Source organism: Hyla sarda, chromosome 3 (assembly GCF_029499605.1).
Source record: "Hyla sarda isolate aHylSar1 chromosome 3, aHylSar1.hap1, whole genome shotgun sequence".
Taxonomy (NCBI): Eukaryota; Metazoa; Chordata; class Amphibia; order Anura; family Hylidae; genus Hyla; species Hyla sarda.
Genome location: NC_079191.1, coordinates 204,593,127 through 204,614,514, shown reverse-complemented (window position 1 = coordinate 204,614,514; position 21,388 = coordinate 204,593,127). Strand labels below are relative to the sequence as shown.

At 42.6% G+C, this 21,388-nt stretch overlaps 1 protein-coding gene across 9 annotated transcripts in view; it reads left to right on the top strand.

The window, feature by feature from the left end:
• Window positions 1-21,388, top strand: part of FILIP1 (filamin A interacting protein 1) — a 256,599-nt gene that overhangs the window by 143,319 nt on the left and 91,892 nt on the right. The window lies entirely within an intron of this gene.

Genomic DNA, 21,388 nt, shown 5'->3' with positions numbered 1-21,388 from the left:
GTTGCCCCCATTAACTCTCTGAGGCCCTGGATTAACTTTAAAAATGCAGTGGCCACCGGGAGATAGCGCACACCGGGACGTCACTGACATCCCATGCGTGCGCCAATCGGAATGGAAGCGCGGCGCATCGAGCATGAGGACGCCCGCTGGCCAGCATGGTGAGTTATCAGCGGCACGTCATCTTCAGTGCTCCGACCACTGCTCCTTCAGTCCCGGGACCTACTGATATGGCCTATAAGCCAGGAGGAGCGGTGGTCGGAGCACTGAAGCAGGGCAATAAATAGACATACAGCCTCCAGCCATACACTGTATATGGTTGTAGGCTGTATGTCTGTGGGGAAACATACTGCCAGCCTAATGTGGGGGAACATACTGCCAGCCTAATGTGGGGGAACTATACTGCCAACCTAATGTGGGGAACTATACTGCCAAACTAATGTGGGGGAACTATACTGCCAACCTAATGTGGGGGGAACTGTGCTGCCAACTTAATATGGGGGGGGGGACTATGCTGCGTACTTAAAGGGGTAGTCCACTGCCCCAGCGTTCAGAACATTTTCAGCAGGCCAGGGGCGGGTGAGGCAGGGGAAGGGGGGTGGCAACAGCTGGAGGCACAAAATGGGTCAGGTCACTGGCGGATCCACAGATGTTTCTGGCACGGAAATTCCATTTTCTGTGTCCGCACAGAATGCATGGTTGTCTATGACCATACGTCTCTTGCAAAGGGGGGGGGGGCTGAGCTAATCTGCACTAAATGGGGGTCACATTGCGACCCCAAATTACCGCAGCCACAATTTCATCCTGGATGGAATTATTACATTTTACATGTTGTAGTCACAGCCATTTGTGGTTTGCTGCGCAGTCTCATTTACTCGCATTAGCCGAGATGCAGCACAATTCAGGGGGTGCAACATAGTGATCTTTGGTCATGCAATCTGGGGGCCCCAATTTTCATTTTTGCCCAGGGCCACACTTAGTCTAAAACCGGCCTTGTGTATACTACAGAGAAAGTTGTGCTGTTCTTTTCTGTCTGACCACAGTGCTCTCTGCTGACACCTCTGTCTGTATCCCCATAGCAAATCTCTCCTGCTCCCGACAGTTCCTGACATGGACAGAGGTATTAGCAGAGAGCACTGTGGTCAGACAGAAAATAACTACACAACTTCCTCTAGAGCATACAGCAGCTGATAAGTACTGGAAGGATTAAGATTTTTAAATAGAAGTAATTTACAAATCTGTTTAACTTTTTGTCACCAGTTGATTTGAAAAAAAAAATATATATATATGTTTTCCACTTGAGTACCCCTTTTAAGATTGGGCTGGGCTGTGTTACATGTGATTACATAAGATCTATTTACTGATTCTTGTTGCTTATATAGCACCAACATATACTGCAGCACTGTGTGTATGCAGATGTAATCATGTTTCTATGCATCAGGGGCTAGTACCGTATATACTTGAGTATAAGCCGAGTTTTTCAGCATGATTTTTCGTGCTGAAAACACCCCCCTCGGCTTATACTCGAGTGAACTCTCCGCCCTCAGTGGTCTCAGACATTGACAAGCGGTGATGATGGAGGGGGGGGGGCTGATGACATGTGGTGATGATGAAGGGGGGGTGTGGGATGATGACAAGGGGATGATGAAGGGGGGGAGGGGATGATGAAGGGGGTGTGTGGGATGATGACAAAGGGATGATGACAAGGGGATGATGAAGGGGGGGATGATGACAAGGGGATGATGAAGGGGGGGGTGTGGGATGATGACAAGGGGATGATGACGAGGGTGATGATGACAGGTGATGATGATGATGAGGGTGTTAATGACGGGGGTCTCGATGATGACAGCGGGGATGATGTATTTCTCACCCTAGGCTTATACTCGAGTCAATAACTTTTCCTGGGATCTTGGGATAAAATTAGGGGCCTCGGCTTATATTCGGGTCGGCTTATACTCGAGTATATACAGTATGTAAAAATGTTTCCTTCTAAAATAGAATTAAAATATAACTGCATAGTCATTGCCTGGTCTTGTGAATATTCCATGAACCATTAGACATTATTTATTATGCACTTTTAATAATTGCTACTTAAAATTCCTGCTTAACAGCTACATGGAGTACTTTTTATCGAAAGCCACTTATTTTTCAGGCTGCTGTTTGCAGCATAAAACAGACCTATTGTGTTCCAGGAAGTGACTTTCCACATTCATTGTGAAGTCCAAGCTGAATTCCCACATGTAAGGTTAGATGATATCATGTACCCGGATGCAGGGCTATTGGTATATAGCTATGTATACGCCAAACAATGCAGCCTTAGTTACCATCTAAATATTGTTCAGATTTGTGTCATCACCTTGAAGGAGATTTATCCTTCTATTCAAATGTATGGCTTTTATATGACAATTTACCTTTTGCTTTTGCTTACAGCGAATTACCATATTTTTCGCCGTATAAGATGCACTTTTTCTTCCCCAAAACTGGGGGGGAAAAAGTCGGTGCGTCTTATACGGCGAATACACCCCTATCGCGGCGGTCCCTGCGGCCATCAACGGCCGGGACCCGCGGCTAATACAGGACATCACTGATCGTGGTGATGCCCTGTATTAACCCTTCAGAAGCGGCGATCAAAGCTGACTGCCGCGTCTGAAGGGAAAGTGACACTAACCCGGCTGTGCAGCCGGGCTGTTCGGGACCACGACGATTTCACCGCGGTGGTCCTGAACAGCCCGACTGAATAGCCGGGTTAGTGCTTACAGGACACCGGGAGGGACCTTACCTGCCTCCTCGGTGTCTTCTCCGTTCAGGGATCCCCTGTATGGCCAGCACTCTCCTTCCTCGTCATCACGACGGAGAGCGAGGATACCCGGCCGTCAGCAGAGACGTTCCGGAGCGACGGGGACACGGCGACAGCGATGGAGCGACATCCAGGGCAGCGGTGACGGGTCCGGAGCGGCGGGGACACGTGAGTATTACCTCCTATGCAGTGGTCTTCAATCTGCGGACCTCCAGATGTTGCAAAACTACAACTCCCAGCATGCCCGGACAGCCCGGGCATGCTGGGAGTTATAGTTTTGCAACATCTGGAGGTCCGCAGTTTGAAGACCACTATTGGGTTCAAAATCTTAATTTTTTTAGCTTTTGCCCCTAAAAATTGGGTGCGTCTTATACGCCGTTGCGTCCTATAGGACGAAAAATACGGTATTTATCAAATAGTCGCACGACCTTGATAAATAAATCGCACGTAAGCAAAAACCCGGAAACCCGCTTACAAATTATTTTTTAAAGCAGAAAATTTTCCCTTATGTTAATAGCCGAAGTTCTTTATCTACCCTTTATTACCAGTAGCATTACTAGAGAGTGACGGGGAGTGGGGGCGTAGTGCAGCGGGTGACACCCTGACTGCCTGCCTGGCACTAAATAGCTGCACTCCAACTATCCCGCAACAACCCATCCACTCTCTGTACAGGTGGTTTTCTTACGACCACCCAACAAAACTGTCACCAGAAATGTGTTACTCGCACTCGTTAAATGTCCTCTTTTTGAAGCTGCACACCTCAGGACTCCAACTCTCATTAGAGGTTCCTCACAGCTTCTCATTGCAGACTTGATTACACCTTTTGTTAGCCCAGTATTATCCAGCCTCAGCACCTGTGCTGACTGGGGGCCAACCTGAAAATCTAGACTGGCTCAGGAAGGGGATGAAAAGCGTCATGATCAAATCCGCTTTTCATCCCATACAAATTAAGACCCGATAACAGGATTTATCAAATTCCCCAACAAGCCTCACCAGGGATTTTAACTATTTCATGATTTGCCATATCTTACCCAGTTTTTCCTAGATAAGATATATACTTCCTGAAATCTGGTATTTACAGATGACCGGTACCTTGGGGAAATATAGTTATGTACCTTGTCTACATAGCTTTATATATCTATATGATAGTGTAGAGGAGGACAGCACAGGACGAAACCGCTGTGCACACGCCAATCCAGAATATCGAAGACAAAACAAGTCAGGTGTTGGGCAGCACCTGTCCTTGCACTACAGGAGACTGTCCCAGGTAGCATGTCTAGCAGGTACAAAGCCTGTAGCGCAAGGACAGGTGCTGCCCAACACCTGTAATAATTGAGAATAAGAACAGAATGTCCAGTGCAGAGATTATTGTTCTTAAGAAATCTCCATATTTACAGTATTTAGATAAAAATAGGATACGTAAAATCGGTTCAAAAAAAGAAAGCTACACCTTTCAAGTGCTCTTGACGCTAGACTAAGGGTGCAAAGAGCACTTAAAATGCATTACTATTACAACAATTTCTGCGCCGGACAATCTGTTCTTATTATTATTATTATTATTATTGGATAGGGGATAAGATGTCTAGGGGCGGAGTACCCCTTTAAAGGGGTACTCCAGTGGAAAACTATTTCTTTTAAAATCAACTGGTGCCAGAAAGTTTAACAGATTTGTGAATTACTTCTATTTAAAAATCTTAATCTTATCAGCAGGACCTGCAGGATTGAATCCTGATCCGGGAGTGGAGTGGTGCTGACAGCCGTATCTCAGGATTTTGCAGATTTGTAAATTACTTCTATTAAAAAAATCTTAATCCTTCTAGTACTTCTAAACTGCTGTATGCTCCACAGGAAGTTCTTTTCTTTTGGCATTTCTTTTCTGTCTGACCACAGTGCTCTCTGCTGACACCTCTGTCCATGTCAGGAACTGTCCAGAGCAAGAGAAAATCCCCATAGCAAACCTTACCTGCTCTGGACAGTTCCTGACAGGGACAGAGGTGTCAGCAGAGAGCACTGTGGTCAGACAGAAAAGAAATTCAAAAAGAGAAGAACTTCTTCTGGAGCATACACCAGCTGATAAGTACTGGAAGGATTAAGATTTTTAAATGGAAGTAATTTACAAATCTGTTTAACTTTTTGGCACTAGTTGATTAAAAAAAAAATAATAGTTTTCCACCGGAGTACCCCTTTAATAACCCTGTGTAATAGGCCTAGCAGTCAGCAAATGCTGGTTCGTCGGCTGATCATAGGGTTTTGACAGGTTAAAGGGGTACTCCGGTGAAAACCTTTTTTCTTTTAAATCAACTGGTGCCAGAAAGTTAAACATATTTGTATATGACTTCTATTAAAAAATCTTAATCCTTCCAGTACTTATTAGCTGCTGAATGCTACAGAGGAAGTTCCTTTCTTTTTGGAACACTGATGACATCACGAGCACAGTGCTCTCTGCTGACATCTCTGTCCATTTTAGCAACCGTGCATAGCAGATGTATGTTAACAGCAGCATGGTGGCTTAGTGGTTAGCACTGCTGCCCTGCAGTGCTGGGGCTTTGGGTTCAAATCCCACTAAGGACAACAATAAATAAATAAAGACTTAGTATTATTATAATGTCAGCATAGAGCACTGGGCTTGTGATGTCATCAGAGAGCATTCCAAAAAGAAAAGAATTTCCTCTGTAGTATTCAGCAGCTAATAAGTACAGGAAGGATTAAGATTTTTTAATAGAAGTAATGTAAAAATCTGTTTAACTTTCCGGAGCCAGTTGATTTAAAAGAAAAAAGGTTTTCACCGGAGTACCCCTTTAACAATCCTTGTTCATTAGCCTCACAATAAACTGTGTAATAGGGCATGTATGACCAACAAAGGACAGAAGTAAAGGGCCACACAAACAATCAAGCCAGTGGGTCTGACTGTCCAAAATGTAGCTGTGTAATAGGCTAGAACAGTGGTCTTCAACCAGTGGACCTCTAGATGTTTCAAAACTACAACTCCCAGCATGCCCGGACAGCCGATGGCTGTCCGGGCATGCTGGGAGTTGTAGTTTTGCAACATCTGGAGGTCCGCAGGTTGAAGACCACTAGGCTAGAAGATTGTCGCTCATATTGGGCAGCATTCGGACTGTGTAAGACACCCGATTTGAAATATGAAATCAATAGGGTGTATTCCTAGTGCTGACAGTAATATAGAATCCTAGCACCCAATGGAATAACAGAGGTATGGCCCAGTGCTGAGTTATAAGAAAAGATGCCATAGAATTGTTATTTTATGGAGAATCGAAGTATGTTCTCAATCGGACATGTCAGGGGAGATAGAAGAGGAATGATTTGTGAAATAAGAGGCTATCTATACAGCTTTGGTTCGTGTAGAGATATAGGTTCTGCTCATCTGCTTTGTTTTAAGGCATAACAGTGTCAGGGAGAATTAGAGGAAAGCTTTTGAGGAAGCACATCTTCAGAAATGTTTAGAATTAGTATGACAGGGACAGCTTAACATGGTGAGGTAATGCTCTCTGGAGATGCCATACATAGCATAGCCCACGTGATAGGATGTCATGCAAATCACTGAGTAGACCAGACATGGGGCAGATGTTTTGGACTACATCTCCCATGATGCTCTTACAGCCAAAATGCTGTAGATACATTAGATATGTCTTACTGCTGTCAGTCTGATGTTTGTATGGTTGGGTTATTGCAAACTGGCCAATCCAGTCAGTCAGTCTAACACAAGTGGAGCCAAATGTGTCCGGCGGATGCTTATCTCCCTGTACTGAAATAAAAAGCATATGCAACCAGGCCAAGCTTTGTTTATGTTTTTTTTTTCAGTTTGTAATTTTTAAATTTAAAGTTTAAAATTTCATAACCCCTCCCCCCCCTGAAATTTAACATACGTTTTTTTTATACCAGCACAGTATAGCCCACAGGTTAGTCCTGCATAATGCAACGAGGCATCCATAGGGTAACTGAATAGGACTTATCTTGTCTGTCATGTGACTCTCGCACATAGTGGCTTCAACATTTAGTTAAAGGGGTACTCCGCCCCTAGACATTTTATCCCCTATCCAAAGGATAGGGGATAAGATGTCAGATCGCCGGGGTCCCGCTGCTGGGGACCCTGGGGATCGCTGCTGCAGCACCGCGCTATCATTACTGTGCAGAGCGAGATTGCAATACAGGGGCCGGAGCATCGTTACATCACGGCTCCGCCCCTCGTGACATCACGGCCCGCCCCCGTCAATACAAGTCTATGGGAGGGGGCGTGGCAGTTGTCACGCCCCCTGCCATAGACTTGCATTAAGGGGACGGGCCGTGATGTCATGACGGGCTGAGCCATGACGTCACGCTGCTCCGGCCCCTGTATCGCCCGTCATTACGCACAGAGCGAACTCGCTCTGTGCAGTAATGATGGCGGGGTGCCGCAGTGGCGATCCCCGGGGGTCACCAGCAGCGGGACCGCGGCGATCTAACATCTTATCCCCTATCCTTTGGATAGGGGATAAGATGCCAGGGGAGGAGTACCCCTTTAACATTGGTTAGGTATCATGTAGGTAAATAAGAGGTTACTAAGGAACAGAACTTATGCAGGATTACTACCTAAGTTGCCAAAGTTAGCTGTGACTGGACATAGTATATAAGTTTGATGCGGTTGTAAATGCTTTCTATCCCCCCATGATAAATGATGCCAGATGTGTCCTTTATGTCGCCCCACGTGTATTGCTGTAATTCTGTACTTCTCTTGGCTTATTCCAAGATGTCAGAAAAATGGGGCATCGGTTTTATAAATATGGCTCATGAATTACTGAGCAAGAGTTTCTACAAAAAAAAAGGGGGTCATGATTTCAACTGTCAGTTGAAAAACTTTTGACTTGTCCTAGGGACATTAATTAAAGAAACAGTCCAACAGCGCAAAACATGGCTACCCATCCCTCCAATATAGGAAAAGAAGATTCAACACCTGTAGGTAATCCTACATCCTGGTATCAAAATCCACGAAAAAGCCAGACTGACAGCATTTGTTTATAGAGAAACAGATTGCGTAGAAACATTGCTCGGCTATAAGCTTATCCCTCACTGTTTCTAGCATTTAGTTTGGGAAAAACTTTGACTAGGACACTTTAAAGGGGTACTCCGCCCCTGGCATCTTATCCCCTATCCAAAGGATAGGGGATAAGATGTTAGATCGCCGCGGTCCCGCTGCTGGGGACCCCGGGGATCGCCGCTGCGGCACCCCGCCATCATTACTGCACAGAGCGAGTTCGCTCTGTGCGTAATGACGGGCGATACAGGGGCCGGAGCAGCGTGACCTCATGGCTCCGCCCCTCATGACATCACGGCCCGTCCCCTTAATGCAAGTCTATGGCAGGGGGCGTGACAACTGCCACGCCCCCTCCCATAGACTTGTATTGACGGGGGCGGGCCATGACGTCACGAGGGGCGATCTCGCTCTGCGCAGTAATGATAGCGCGGTGCTGCAGCAGCGATCCCCGGGGTCCCAAGCAGTGGGACCCCGGCGATCTGACATCTTATCCCCTATCCTTTGGATAGGGGATAAAATGTCTAGGGGCGGAGTACCCCTTTAAGAGGCGAGAGAGTCTTTGGCCAAAATGTCTTTACAGAAGTGGCTCTTGGTGTGAATGATCCCTGTAAATCAGTTTTGCATCATCTCCTTGATCATAATTAACCAAAGAGGCTTGTCTTTATTGTCCATACTATTGATATATATATATATATATATATATATATATATATACATATACATAAACAAATCTATAATATGTTAAATGTTGGCTGGGAAAATATTTCATGTCTGTTAATATAAACTACAAATTTGACGTTTTCCACCACAGTTTTTTTTCCAGCTATCTTTATTTGATACGGTAAATGCCATAAAGTGTTACTGATGTTTGTACAAAGTAAAACAATATCCGTTAATTATAGTTATGCGGCACATATAATAAATCGGCTTGAACATACCAGACAATATACTATATCTAACAGGAAATTGTCCTGTGCACAGTTCTCAAGTAAGGCTTTGTTTGTTGTCCTTGAATATCTGGGTCATTATTTCTAAATCTTATAAATATAAGTGCATTTTACAAGGACATTTATTGTGTAAAAATACTGTAATAAAAAAAAAAGTTCTGTAATATCGAAAAGTTCAAAATCATTAACCAGCGTAAACCTGTTCAGATGATGTGTAAGGGATTAGTTTTGGGGTTACTGTACAATAATACCTCATTGGCGGGGCCTTGTTGTTATGCCTTATATGTGTACCTTGTACATTGTACAGTTTTTTATTTTTTTACATATGTTTGTGACTTATTCTATAGAATTCTTATGTATTTGACTTGACTGTGCAATATGCTGTTTACACAACTTCTATAAACAGCTATGGCAGTTCCGTAAACTGTGTAAATAAGCCTATTCATCTGGGGATCTGAGGACCCTTGATCTTGAGATAGGTGCAGGTATCACCGGTGGGACTCCAATTGATCGGACATTTTTAATACATCCTGTGCATATACCATAAATGTCAGATGGAAATACTCTCTAACGGCATGTTCACAAGCTGCAGATTAGGTGCAGACCTGTATCAGATTAGTTGAAGAAAATCTGCAGTCTTTTTGCATAAAAATAAATGAATGTATTTAAAGTGGCCAAAACTTTCAATGGCCTATCCACAGCATAAGCCATCAATAACAGCTGATCAGTGCCGTCACGACACTGTGTACGCAGCAGATCCACAGCATATCATTGTACCATTGTATCTTCCATAATGTCACATACAGTATATTTTCCCTATTCAGAGGTAAATATTTTAACTGTATTATATCAATTTCATATATCTAGAACTGTCTCTTGCATCATCTAGGACATGTTATAACGGTACATTATAACATGGTAAAATACTGTATGACAATTGCCCAGTCAGAGAAATGTAACTTGAAACTCCGACGCTCCAATGTAAAATCTGTCACGTGGTGCTACTCTCCCAATTTATTATACTGGTGTCTTCTAATATGACACCAAGGCGTTTGGCCACTCTCAGGCACCAGGGCCATTGTGGCTGCTGTTGCCGTATCCTAGTATAGCTATCAGCAGTGTTTTATTTATTATAATATTTACATCTTTATTGTAATATTTACATTTCTTAATTATAATATTCACAATTACTTTTTCATGCTCCACATTCTGGAAGTAGTAATTCTACCAAAAACAACTTCCAACTAATTCCAACTATTATTTTTCTGTAAAAAGATTGCTTATACATGTTCAAGGGGTCAAAGCAAGTGCAGAACTGATTTCTAAATATAAAAAGACTTTCCCATCCATCAAATTACATCTGTTGTCTGTTTTGTACCAAGAGTTTAATATTAGCCCATACTGAAGGCATTTCCTTTTCCCAGATCACTGAGGTGTAATCTAACCTACATAAAATGTGATTGGGGTTATATGACTGCCAGGATAATCTGCAGCAGCTGACATCTAGATCACAGCCTTGGCCATATTATACGTAGTACCACTAATAAAGTGCACTAAACATACAAGCATATGCTGGGATCAAGAATTCTAAGTATTCCTCATGCTTACACAGTTTCATCGTCTCCACACATTTGTCAAGACACTAAGATATTGTCACACACTCACCCATTACCCATTTGTCTTATGATCATATCTATTCACTACCGTGCTAAAGCCACATGCACACAAGTGCACTGTCCCCTCTAAGCTATATGCTCTGGAAGTGATAGAGTTAAATATTTTATACCATGCAGACAGGTAGCTCTGTTCTTGGTTCTGTCCAATACTGTACAGGCTAAGCATTGGTATATAAGCTCTGTACCAGTGTATTTGAAACATCTCAGTAGTCCAACTTTTATACAAACAATTAGGGTGTCTTTCAATCTGTAGTTTTGGCGATAAATGTCTGATTTCCTGCCGGGCACCTTGGCTATTCCCTTGCATGTAGTGGGCACCCCCCTCCATGCATCTCTATGGCAGAACCAGACACACAATCAAACACTTAGGGGCTAATTTGTTCAGTACCAGACTACCCCTTTAAGTAGATTCCTTCCTGCACCAGTTACTGCTTAGGTGTCACCGAAGCAAGAAAAACTTACAACAATAATAGCAACAGGAAGAATATATGGTACATTTGTCCCTTTATACTGATTTCAACATATTGCCTCTGAAGAATAAAAATATGTGAATAGATGAAAGTGGACACGACTATAAAGTGCATATATATATATATATATATATATATATGTAAAAAGATCCTGATGCCTTTTAAATCAAACAAAAAGATGAAACAGGGATAAGCAATAAATATAGGGAATATTTGCTTGCCAAGGATATAAATTATAAACTTTAAAATTACAAAGTGTGTTTAAAAATATATGAATTTATATATTTTAGGAATGTTATATAAATGATTACGTCATTATGAATGTGCTTTGAATGAAAGTTGCAAGTACAAAGCCATGGTAGAATAGTAATAACAATAATAGTAAACAAACTTTTTCTGCCCCAATTGTCATGAAAACAGAGGCTGGGAGAAGTGAGCCCTAAGCTGTCCCTAAGACATCTCTCCCTTCTTACATGCCCATCCGCTCTAAAAGGTGGACCAACAACTTGGAACCGGTCCCTTCCTGCGCTAAAATGCAATGGCGTCAAGGACAACAAAGCCAAACGGAACTGTAAATAGTCGGAGAACAGGTCAGGAACAAACAGGAATACAATAACCAACAAACAGATAATCAAGCCAGGATATAAATACTAGCAAAGCAGGATAAAGCATACTAACATACGGTTCAGAAACCGGAATCAAGATTAATGGCAGATATGAATAAATGAACAAGACTAGATATGGGATAAACGAACAGCAGACAAAACCAGGAGATGCAGGGGATGAACAAATTAACTGAATGTAAGAATACTAAACGGGTCAGGAAATATAGAATACTATTCACACTGGAAACAGAACAAAGAGCACTCTACTCAAACAGATACAAGTTCAGAGGACACAGATCAGTATTTAAGTACAGAGGACCCTATAGATCAATGGTGATGTACAGAGGTCACTCAAGATCAGTAATCATGTACACCATGATCAGTGCACGTACTAAAAACATTAAGGATCAGAAATCATGAAGTCACTACATAGAAACAAGAAAAATTTCAAAAACCAAACTCCATAACATGGAGGAATACGGGAACTACAAAAGCAAGCTCCATAACATGGAGGAATACGGGTCAAGATACTAAACAATGGAGAACAAGAACTATACAGGACTGATATAACCTACATATGAACACAGACTAGGATATATACAGAAAATGCAGAATGAATATACACAAAAATAAAACCCGACAAATGAACTTAAACCCAGCAGACTAAAATCTATATAAAAAAAGAACTCATAACCATGGTTAAAACTCTGAAAAATACTAAAACAGACAAAGCAAACCAGGCATGGTTAGAGAAGAAGTTAATTACCAGCCACAAGTTCCAGCAGAGCTCGGGTTTAAATGACCCCACCTGAGCTGCCATAGGATAAGAGCATTAACTCATCCCAAGCCAGGGAGAATAGCACAGAAAACTGTTCAGAGACAACCTAGTGTCTGAACAGACCCAAAGACAAAAAAATACAAAAACACATAAATGGACATTACAGCTATCTGTGCCATCTTGGGGATATTAGGCCTCCTTAAAGGGGTACTCCACTGGTCAGCATTTGGAACATTTAGTTCCAAACACGTTTAGTTCCATGCCCCTTTGTGACATCACGCCATGCCCCATCAATGCAAGTCTAAGGAAGGGGGCGTGGCAGCCATCACGCTCCCTCCCATAGACTTGAATTGAGTGGGCGTGGTGTGACATCACAAGGGGGTTTGACCGACCACTACAGCGACTCCAGCAGTGGAGTACCCCTTTAATAGGAGATAAATCTGCCTGCATTTTCCTCTAATGCTATAGAAAAAGCATCAGAGGCAAATGGATTATAGAACTAATTCTATCCATTTGAAGGGGACAGTTCACATTCATCTGGCCAGATGGTAGGGCACACTACACGGGTGCCGGACAGGGGAATGCATCTTGCTGCGTTCCCCTGTCCAGCCTGCACAACTAATGAATGCTGGAATTTAAACAACTAATGGGTTTTTGTCAATAAACAAATAGTACGAGTTAATGTGAGAAACATTGTAATGGATTTTATCAGAAAAAAATTGTTTCTTACTCCCTGACCTAAACTTCAGTTCAAAAACAGCTAAAGTCTCTCTTGTGTCTACAAGACAGATGAGCATCTTACTGATGACTTAAGTTACATGCAGCCCATACAAGTCTATAGAGAGGGGAGGGTCAGGAAAGAAAAAGGGAGGGTGATTGGTGAGAGACGGAAGCAGAAGGTGATTGGTGCAGAGGTTACCCTAATGCTTCATTCACAGTTACCCTAATGCTTCATTCACAGCTTATATAGCTCAGTACTGCTTTATAATGTCATCCATCCTTCTGATGCACTTCCAAATTAATTTGAGCATATTTTTAGTCCCCCCCAAAAAATAATACTTAGTAAAAAAAATTTAATGAGTGTCATGTTTTATGCTTCCAGACCTTGAATTTACCCTCAGTACAAAATAAAAAGATTGAGAATGTGAAGAGAATTGTGATGATATAATACTGTATGTGCTTTTCTAATTTCTAATGTGCCTGGGGTATCCTTACCTTCCCTCGCATCAGATTTGAGGGCAATTGAGAATCGAGAATACTGGATTTCATCCTTCATTATCCAGCAACATGCTTGATCGTGAGGATTAGGCATGTTTAATGTCTATAGGGATGTCTGATTCTCAAGCATGAAGCCTATTTTTTTTAAATATATTTTTATTAAACAATTTTCAATAAGCAGTAAATATAAAACAAAATTATACTGTGGAACAAGATGCATAAGAGCATCGGTAGAGAACACAGCATAACAGAGAATGTAAAGAGCGCATAAAGCTTCTTCACCCATGACAGGTACCATTGTCCGTATAATAACTCCCCCCTCCCCCCAAATGGAAAGTAGAAAAGAACATAGCGTCACAACGTCCCTAAAAGTGCACTAAGGCATTCTCGGTCACCATGCTGACATCTTCAAGTAAAAAATAAGATAGGTATCGTCGATGAGGAGACAGATTTATCACCACCTCCATTTACCCTATACCATGTGAACAAGCAGAAAGTGTGACTCCTCCCTGCAAGAGCCTCACTCAATACCTGTGGGTGGTCCCTTGACTCCCAGATGATCCGGACCGAGAGCCACAGTGCTCAAAAGAAATGGTCAGCCTGTATTTAGTATTACGTATCCAGTAGTCTTAGCGCCCCTAGAGAACCTCTCAGGGATTCCACATTGTACCAAATGGTGTATCTAAATGGTTGCACAATCTCAACGATCCCCTGAGAGTCAAAGTGAATAACAATAAAGGATTTACATTTTTGGAAAAATACTTAGTGCCAGTTTCTGAATGCCTCTCGGCATCCAAGCGATCTACTTCTAGAAATGATCAGTATAGGCAAATCCGGAGTGGTAGTATCTAACCATTTAGCAAATAGACAACGCATGGCAACAAAAAGGATTATGTGGACAAACCTAGGAAACCTCTCCTCCCGTTCCCCTCCTCCCTCCGGTGGGTGCCATTGGTGAAATAGTAGTGATTGCGGTGTAAATGGGACTTGCACCTTCCAATGGTCCCATTTGTACAATTGTATAAGACACCAGTATATCGCTGAGTGTGAGCACTATGCTGATATTTTTTTTAATCAACTGGTGCCAGAAAGTTAAACAGATTTGTAAATTACTTTTATTAAAAAATATTAATCCTTCTAGTACTTATTAGCTGCTGGATACTACAGAGGAAATTATTTTCTTTTTGTAACACAGAGATCTGTGCTGACATCATGACCACTGTGCTCTCTGCTGACATCTCTGTCCATTTTAAGAACTGTACAGAGTAGGAGAAAATCCCCATAGAAAACATATGCTGCTCTGGACAGTTCCTAAAATGGACAGAGATGTCAGCAGAGAGTATTTCCTCTGTAATATTCAGCAGCTAAAAAGTACTGGAAGGATTAAGATTTTTTAATAGAAGTAATTTACAAATCTAGACAAAAAGAATTTTTGAGGCTCAAGGTCTTTAGATAAGGAACACACTTGTTGGTTAAAATATATGAAATATTAATTAATTAATTAATTAATTAATTACTATCAACTGATAGTCCGGGAGACTAGGGGGTGGGCCCCTCTAACGACCCTTCGTCGTTTGGCTGTTGTTTTCCAGCACGCCGATCGGTCCTAGGAGGGTCCCACTCCCCATCTCTCTACATGTTGGACACACATACTTCATACATGTTCCATCTAGTGCACTATTTTATATTATTTATATTTATATCTAATTTTTATCTCTATGGATGCATTTTATGAATATGAAATTATTAGTTCAGAATAGTCTGAGGCTCTAAAAATATTCAGCTATCAATTTTTATTGATTTATATCGGTTGGCTATTAGTATGAACAATTTTAATATCTGCAATATCCTCCCATATTTATGCACATATATTCATTTAATTATACATATGCATTTTTTATATTTCTGACATTGATGTTTTATATCCCATTTACTATTTTGCATCACACTACTCATTTATATATTTTATTCTTCATTTTCCACATATATTTCCATTTCTATGTGTATAGATTTTTCATATTTTATTTATTTATCTTTGTCTGTATTTTTGTATTTTTGTTCATTTGTTGTGTCTAATTCGCATAGAGTAAGTGTTCCCCTTTAATCTGACTCACTGAACACTTAGTCATTCATAAAGATGTGAGATACTATAATGTTTACAACTCTGACATGACATCAGAACAGAGGGTGGAGCTCAACCCTATATAAGACACACTCTGAGACCCCCAGTACTTATATATTTAAGCCGCTGAAGAAAGCACCTAGTGGGTGCTGAAACGCATCCGGCGACCCCCCCCTAAGAGACGTATGAGACCACTATCATCATTTGCAGTCCAGAGCTATTATCGGCTATCACACGGACATTTCTGAGCGCGCGGTCAGAGACCGGGAGCGCGCGCTCTCTACACGAGGACGCTACCTGGATTACCTGCCTTGCAAGCGCAGCAGCCCCTGTATCTATCGCCCACCATCTGCTAACATCGCGCAAATAGGAGTCGGCAGAGACTCCAGCGGTGCGCTCTCAGGCCAGAGAGCGGGGACAGACGGCTGCTTGACATCGCTGAGGACAAGCAAGGAACGGTAAAGTTACCTCCCGAGAATTGCATCACGACCGGTGAGCTAAACCTTTCCCAAACACTATGCGCATAGTTTGAATTTACCGCTGTGGAATACAGCATCCTAGGATTGCTCTATATAACATACAGAGCGACATCTAAGTCTGGAGCCACAGACACCTGAATAATATTCAACTGCCACTTTACTGTCTTAAAAGGACATTCATAAGTGTGATAGACTGTGTTACATATTTTCAGGACTGCACTAGCACTTTGATGGACATTATTTATACAATTACTATCCAGAGTGCCGATTTGAAATAGCTGCTACCCTTTTCAGTGGTCTTATACATCTATAGACATATATAATTTTATTTTATGAATATACATATGAATTTTATGATTTTATAATTTTTATGAATCTTCTGATTCCGTGGATTTACAAGGGCCCTGTGATCCCGGACTATCAGTTGATAGTAATTAATTAATTAATAAATGTTTCATATATTTTAACCAACAAGTGTGTTCCTTATCCAAAGACCTTGAGCCTCAAAAATTATTTTTGTCTAGTACTCTCTTTTCAGACACCTTGGGTACAGGTGTTAGTTTGAGTTGCCCGGGTCATTCTAGTTAAACTTTTCGCAGGAGCCTCTCCGTCCTTTTTCTAATTTACAAATCTGTTTAACTTTCGGGCACCAGTTGATTAAAAAAAAAAAAAGTTTTCCACTGGAGTACCCCTTTAACATATGCCAGTTTTGCAGCCGGAGAGAGTACGCCTCTGCCTAAAATTTAGTTAAAATACACCGTTAAGGGAGGAACAACCTGATCAAGCAAAGGTTTATAGAACTCTCCAGGATATCCGTCTGGCCCTGGCGCTTTCCCATTTGCCAAAGCGCGAATACTAGCAGCTACTTCTTCTTTCTCCACTTTTTTCGGCATTGTGGGCGGCTATAACTCCCACTCGAGACGCCCGACATAAACCAACCAACTGGGCTTAAACGACAGGGGAAGAATACATACGGAAAGAGGAGCCTCTAGAGGAATCCTGTAGCAACTATAACTAGACGGGTACCTAGAGGAAGGGGACCCCTCAGTGGAACATGGGGAAACTAATGACCGGAGGAGATTATCGAACCACATAACCTAATTGGGTAGTCCTTTGAAGGAGCTGCCGAGGAGAGGTGTAACAAAACCCTTGGCACAGAGTAAAAACACTTGGCATTACATACAGTACAATGACTAATAGATGACAAATGACAATAAACCCCTAAGGCACAGTGTAAAACGATCCCCTGGGGCATTTAAAGAGGTGCCTCTTTGATCAACAGGAATGGAAACTATGCAAAAGAGACATATCCCAACATTAAGAAAATTAGGAGAGACAGTCACGTCGAGGATACTCAGTCTGAAGACGATGGACGACTGCTCCTGCTCCTGCTGCGTCTCCCCGCCGACTTGCGCCGTTTCCTTGAGTCAACCGGAGATCTTGTGCGGCTGGTCCTGCGTCTGGAGGAATGATGAGGGAGGGATCTAAGGGGGTGCAGATGACGTCTGGGCGCCCTCCTCAGTGGTAAACAATGGTTGGCTGCTGACGATTATCGATTATTAGGATGGGGCTGAGCACCCTTAGAGGGCACTGAGTTAGCAGCTAGGGCTGTTTGGAGTGCAGGTACAGTGGGCGGTGCCACAGCTGGGGGACCCAAACGTTGGGACCCTTTGTTGAGATAGCGGTCCTTGAGTGGTTGGTACTGGGTCAGTAAAGGGAACACCGTTTGCAACTTTAAAAGAGAGTAGAAAGAGTCCCTGGATGCCCTCAGCAGCTTCTGAGTAATACTGTAGCCTGCACAGTGCTGACCTGGTGCAATGATGGAGGCGGCTGCAAGGGTGTCATGTGGCTGTGCTGCACAGAGAAGCTGCCCGTTCTTCTATGTAGCCTGGCAGGAGCGTATTCTGGCCCTTATTTCTTCTGGGGCTGCCTAATGAAGAGTAACCTGTCGCAGCCCCTGGTGTCTGATCCTGCTGCGTAACTTCACAAGCGCTGGCAGCAGGCGGGAGGTTCACTGCAGCCTCCGCTGTGTCCCGCAGTGCAGAAGAACATGGCATCCCCTGTTGTGAGGCCGCGTGTGGCCGCCGGAGCTCCACGATTCCTGCTGCTGGTGGCGGAGAAGCTGTGTGCTCCCTGCGATCCCTGAGGACTCCGTAACCCCTGACCCCTCTTGGCTTTTGGTATGGCGAGGTGCAGGAGCTCCTACCCTGCGCTCCTCACATGCCTGTGCCAGAACCAGAAGTCAGCATAAAGCCTATTTGGTGACATCTTAAAGGGGTACTCTGGTGCTTAGACATCTTATCCCCTATCCAAAGGATAGGGGATAAGATGCCTGATCGTGGGAGTCCCGCCGCTGGGGACCCCCGGGATCTTGCATGCGGCACCCCGTTTGTAATCAGTCCCCAGAGCGTGTTCGCTCCGGGTCTGATTACCGGCGACCACACGGCCGGCGGCGTGTGACGTCACACCTCCACCCCGTGTGACGTCACGCTCCGCCCCTCAATGCAAGCCTACGGGAGGGGGCGTGATAGCTGGCACCAGAGTACCCCTTTAAGGGCCTTTTAACATTGAGTGATTATCATCAGAATGGGCCGATTATTGCTCTTGATAAAATATCCAATGATCAGCTGATAAATGAGCAAACATGCCTTCATTGACTAGTTGCTGGGATCATGTATCACCAAAAATTGTTTATCAGCCACACATCTTGCCATGTAAACTGTCATGGGCTCCTGCACTAGCAATAACCGAGCCTTGTAAAGATTCCTTTTAACAAGTGAAGGTCTTCTGGATATTGGGCAGCTGCATGCCCATCTTAAAGGAGCCTATGTTATTTGGCCAGAAGCCCTGTTATATCTCCTTATATATTTCGAGGGGTACTCCTCTGGAAAAAATTTTTTTTTTTTAAATCAACTGATGCCAGAAAGTTAAACAGATTTGTAAATTACTTCTATTTTAAAATCTTAATCCTTCCAGTAGTTATCAGCTGCTGTATACTACAGAGGAAGTTCTTTTCTTTTTGAATTTCATTTCTGTCTGATCACAGTGCTCTCTGCTGACACCTCTGTCCATGTCAGGAATTGTCTAGACCAGAAGAGTTTTTTTATGGGGATTTGATCCTACTCTGGCAATTCCTAAAATGTACAGAGGTGTCAGCAGAGTGCACTGTGGTCAGACAAAAAGGAAATTCAAAAAGAAAAGAACTTCCTGTGGAGCATACAGCAGCTGATAACTACTGGAAGGATTAAGATTTTTAAATAGTAATTTACAAATCTGTTTAATTTTCTGGCACCAGTTGATTAAAAAAATGTTTTCCAGAGAGTACCCCTTTAACTCAGGAGCAGTTTCTAGATTAATACTTCAGAGGCTTCAAGTTAAACGCCTCGAGTATTCTTCATGCATCTGAATTTAAATAGACTAAAAAGAAGCATCAATGTGACACATATCTCTGCATAATCCCAGACAAAGGCAGGATTGTGTGAATCAGTATAGTGTAATGAAGTCAGTATAGTATAGTGGTTAACTGGTAACCTATTAAACTTTAGCCCTTCAAATCAATGAGCTGATCATTATTCAGCATCAGTGAGGTCAGGGCTCTTTAATATGTATAATGTCTGTTACTGTTCAACAAAAAGTCATTCTTTACCATCAGAACAGTTCTTTTCGACAAATTGCAGGGATTACTATATGTGCATATTATTATGACTCAAATAATCAAGATTATTATATATTATGACTTTTTTTTTTACTAACAAAAAAAAGGGGGGGGGGGCAGGCGACACCAAATATAACAATAGGGATACTAGTCGACATTCCTAAACCAGAGTCAACATGCCTAAGCCATAGTAACTCATTGAAACTTCTAGAAAAGACTAGGTTCATCACGAATCTCACCACCATAAACAGTAAGTGGTGAAATCAATCATAAATCCACAACATGATGTATGTTTGGGGTTTTTCTCCTGCTGCAGAATAAATTTGAATCCAATCAGACGCCTTCCTAATGGGAATCATCTTTGCAGTATTTTTTCCTGAAATGCCTAAAACTTTTGCACAGTGTTATGGTGGAGGGAGGGGGGCACACTTAAAAAGAAACAATACATCATACTCACTTACCTCAGTCCCCTGCAGCTGCTGTTCCAACTCCTTCCAGTCCCTGCTTGTCATCCCTGCTTCCTAGTTCCTGTGATAAGCCTGCTTAACTGGTTACTGGCCATAGTGGTGTCCCTTCTTAGCCACTGATGGCTGAGTGGAGAATTCCTGCTGAAACATTTGTCACAGGAGCCATGAAGTATCAGTGATGAGCAATGACTTGGAGGTGTTGCAGCAGCTCCAGGGAATTGGGGTAGGTGAGTATGACTTTTTATTTTTTTAACGCACTATAAGCTATTTTTAAAAAATGTTATGTCCTGAGATAAACTCTTTAAATTCTGTCAGTGCTGAAGTTTCCTACTACATCTTGTATGTATTGGTAAAAAAAAAAACACAGAAAAATAGCAAGCACAACTACCTTATAGATAGGTCCCATCCGAAGTGAGGCCACCTCCACATGGTGGATGGAGGACACGTTTTGATTAAAAAAAAGTGCGCTAAGAGCCTCCATTTTTTTTACCAAGAGTTCTGCGGCAACCTTCTATTTGTATACTTTGTATTTGCCTCAGCAGCGTGCATCCGTGTTTTGTAGTTGTGCTGGCTATGTTTCTGTGTTTTTTTTTTGCAATGCAAGTTAGGGGGAGTGGCCCACTCTTAGCCATGTACTCCTCCCTGTTCACAGTTTTTCTTTTTATTGATAGTGGATGGGAGACACGTTTTGATCAAAAAGTGCGCTAAGAGCCTCTTTTTTTGCGACCAAGAGTGCTGCTGCAACCTTCTATTTGTTTGAAGAAAAAAATAATTCCAAAGGCACTCACCGGGTACTGTGTGACTTCTTCTTTATTTCATGATACAAATGCAGGATAAGGCGGCTGCACACCGATCCGAGTGTAAGATGCCAGTGCTCCGCACTGGCGTCTTACACTCGGAGCAGCGTGCAGCCGCCTTATCCTGCATTTGTATTATGAAATAAAGACGATGTCACACAGTACCCGGTGAGTGCCTTTGGAATTCTCTTTTCTCTGGATATTACTTATATGCTGTAACTCTATGCAAACAAGCACCAATGATTTGGACTAGTGTGCATTATGTTCACCGTAGTTAATCACACGTCCAGATAGACTGCATTTAAGGGGATACTAGCAGTGCCTGCATCTTCTGTTGTCTCTTTGATTCGG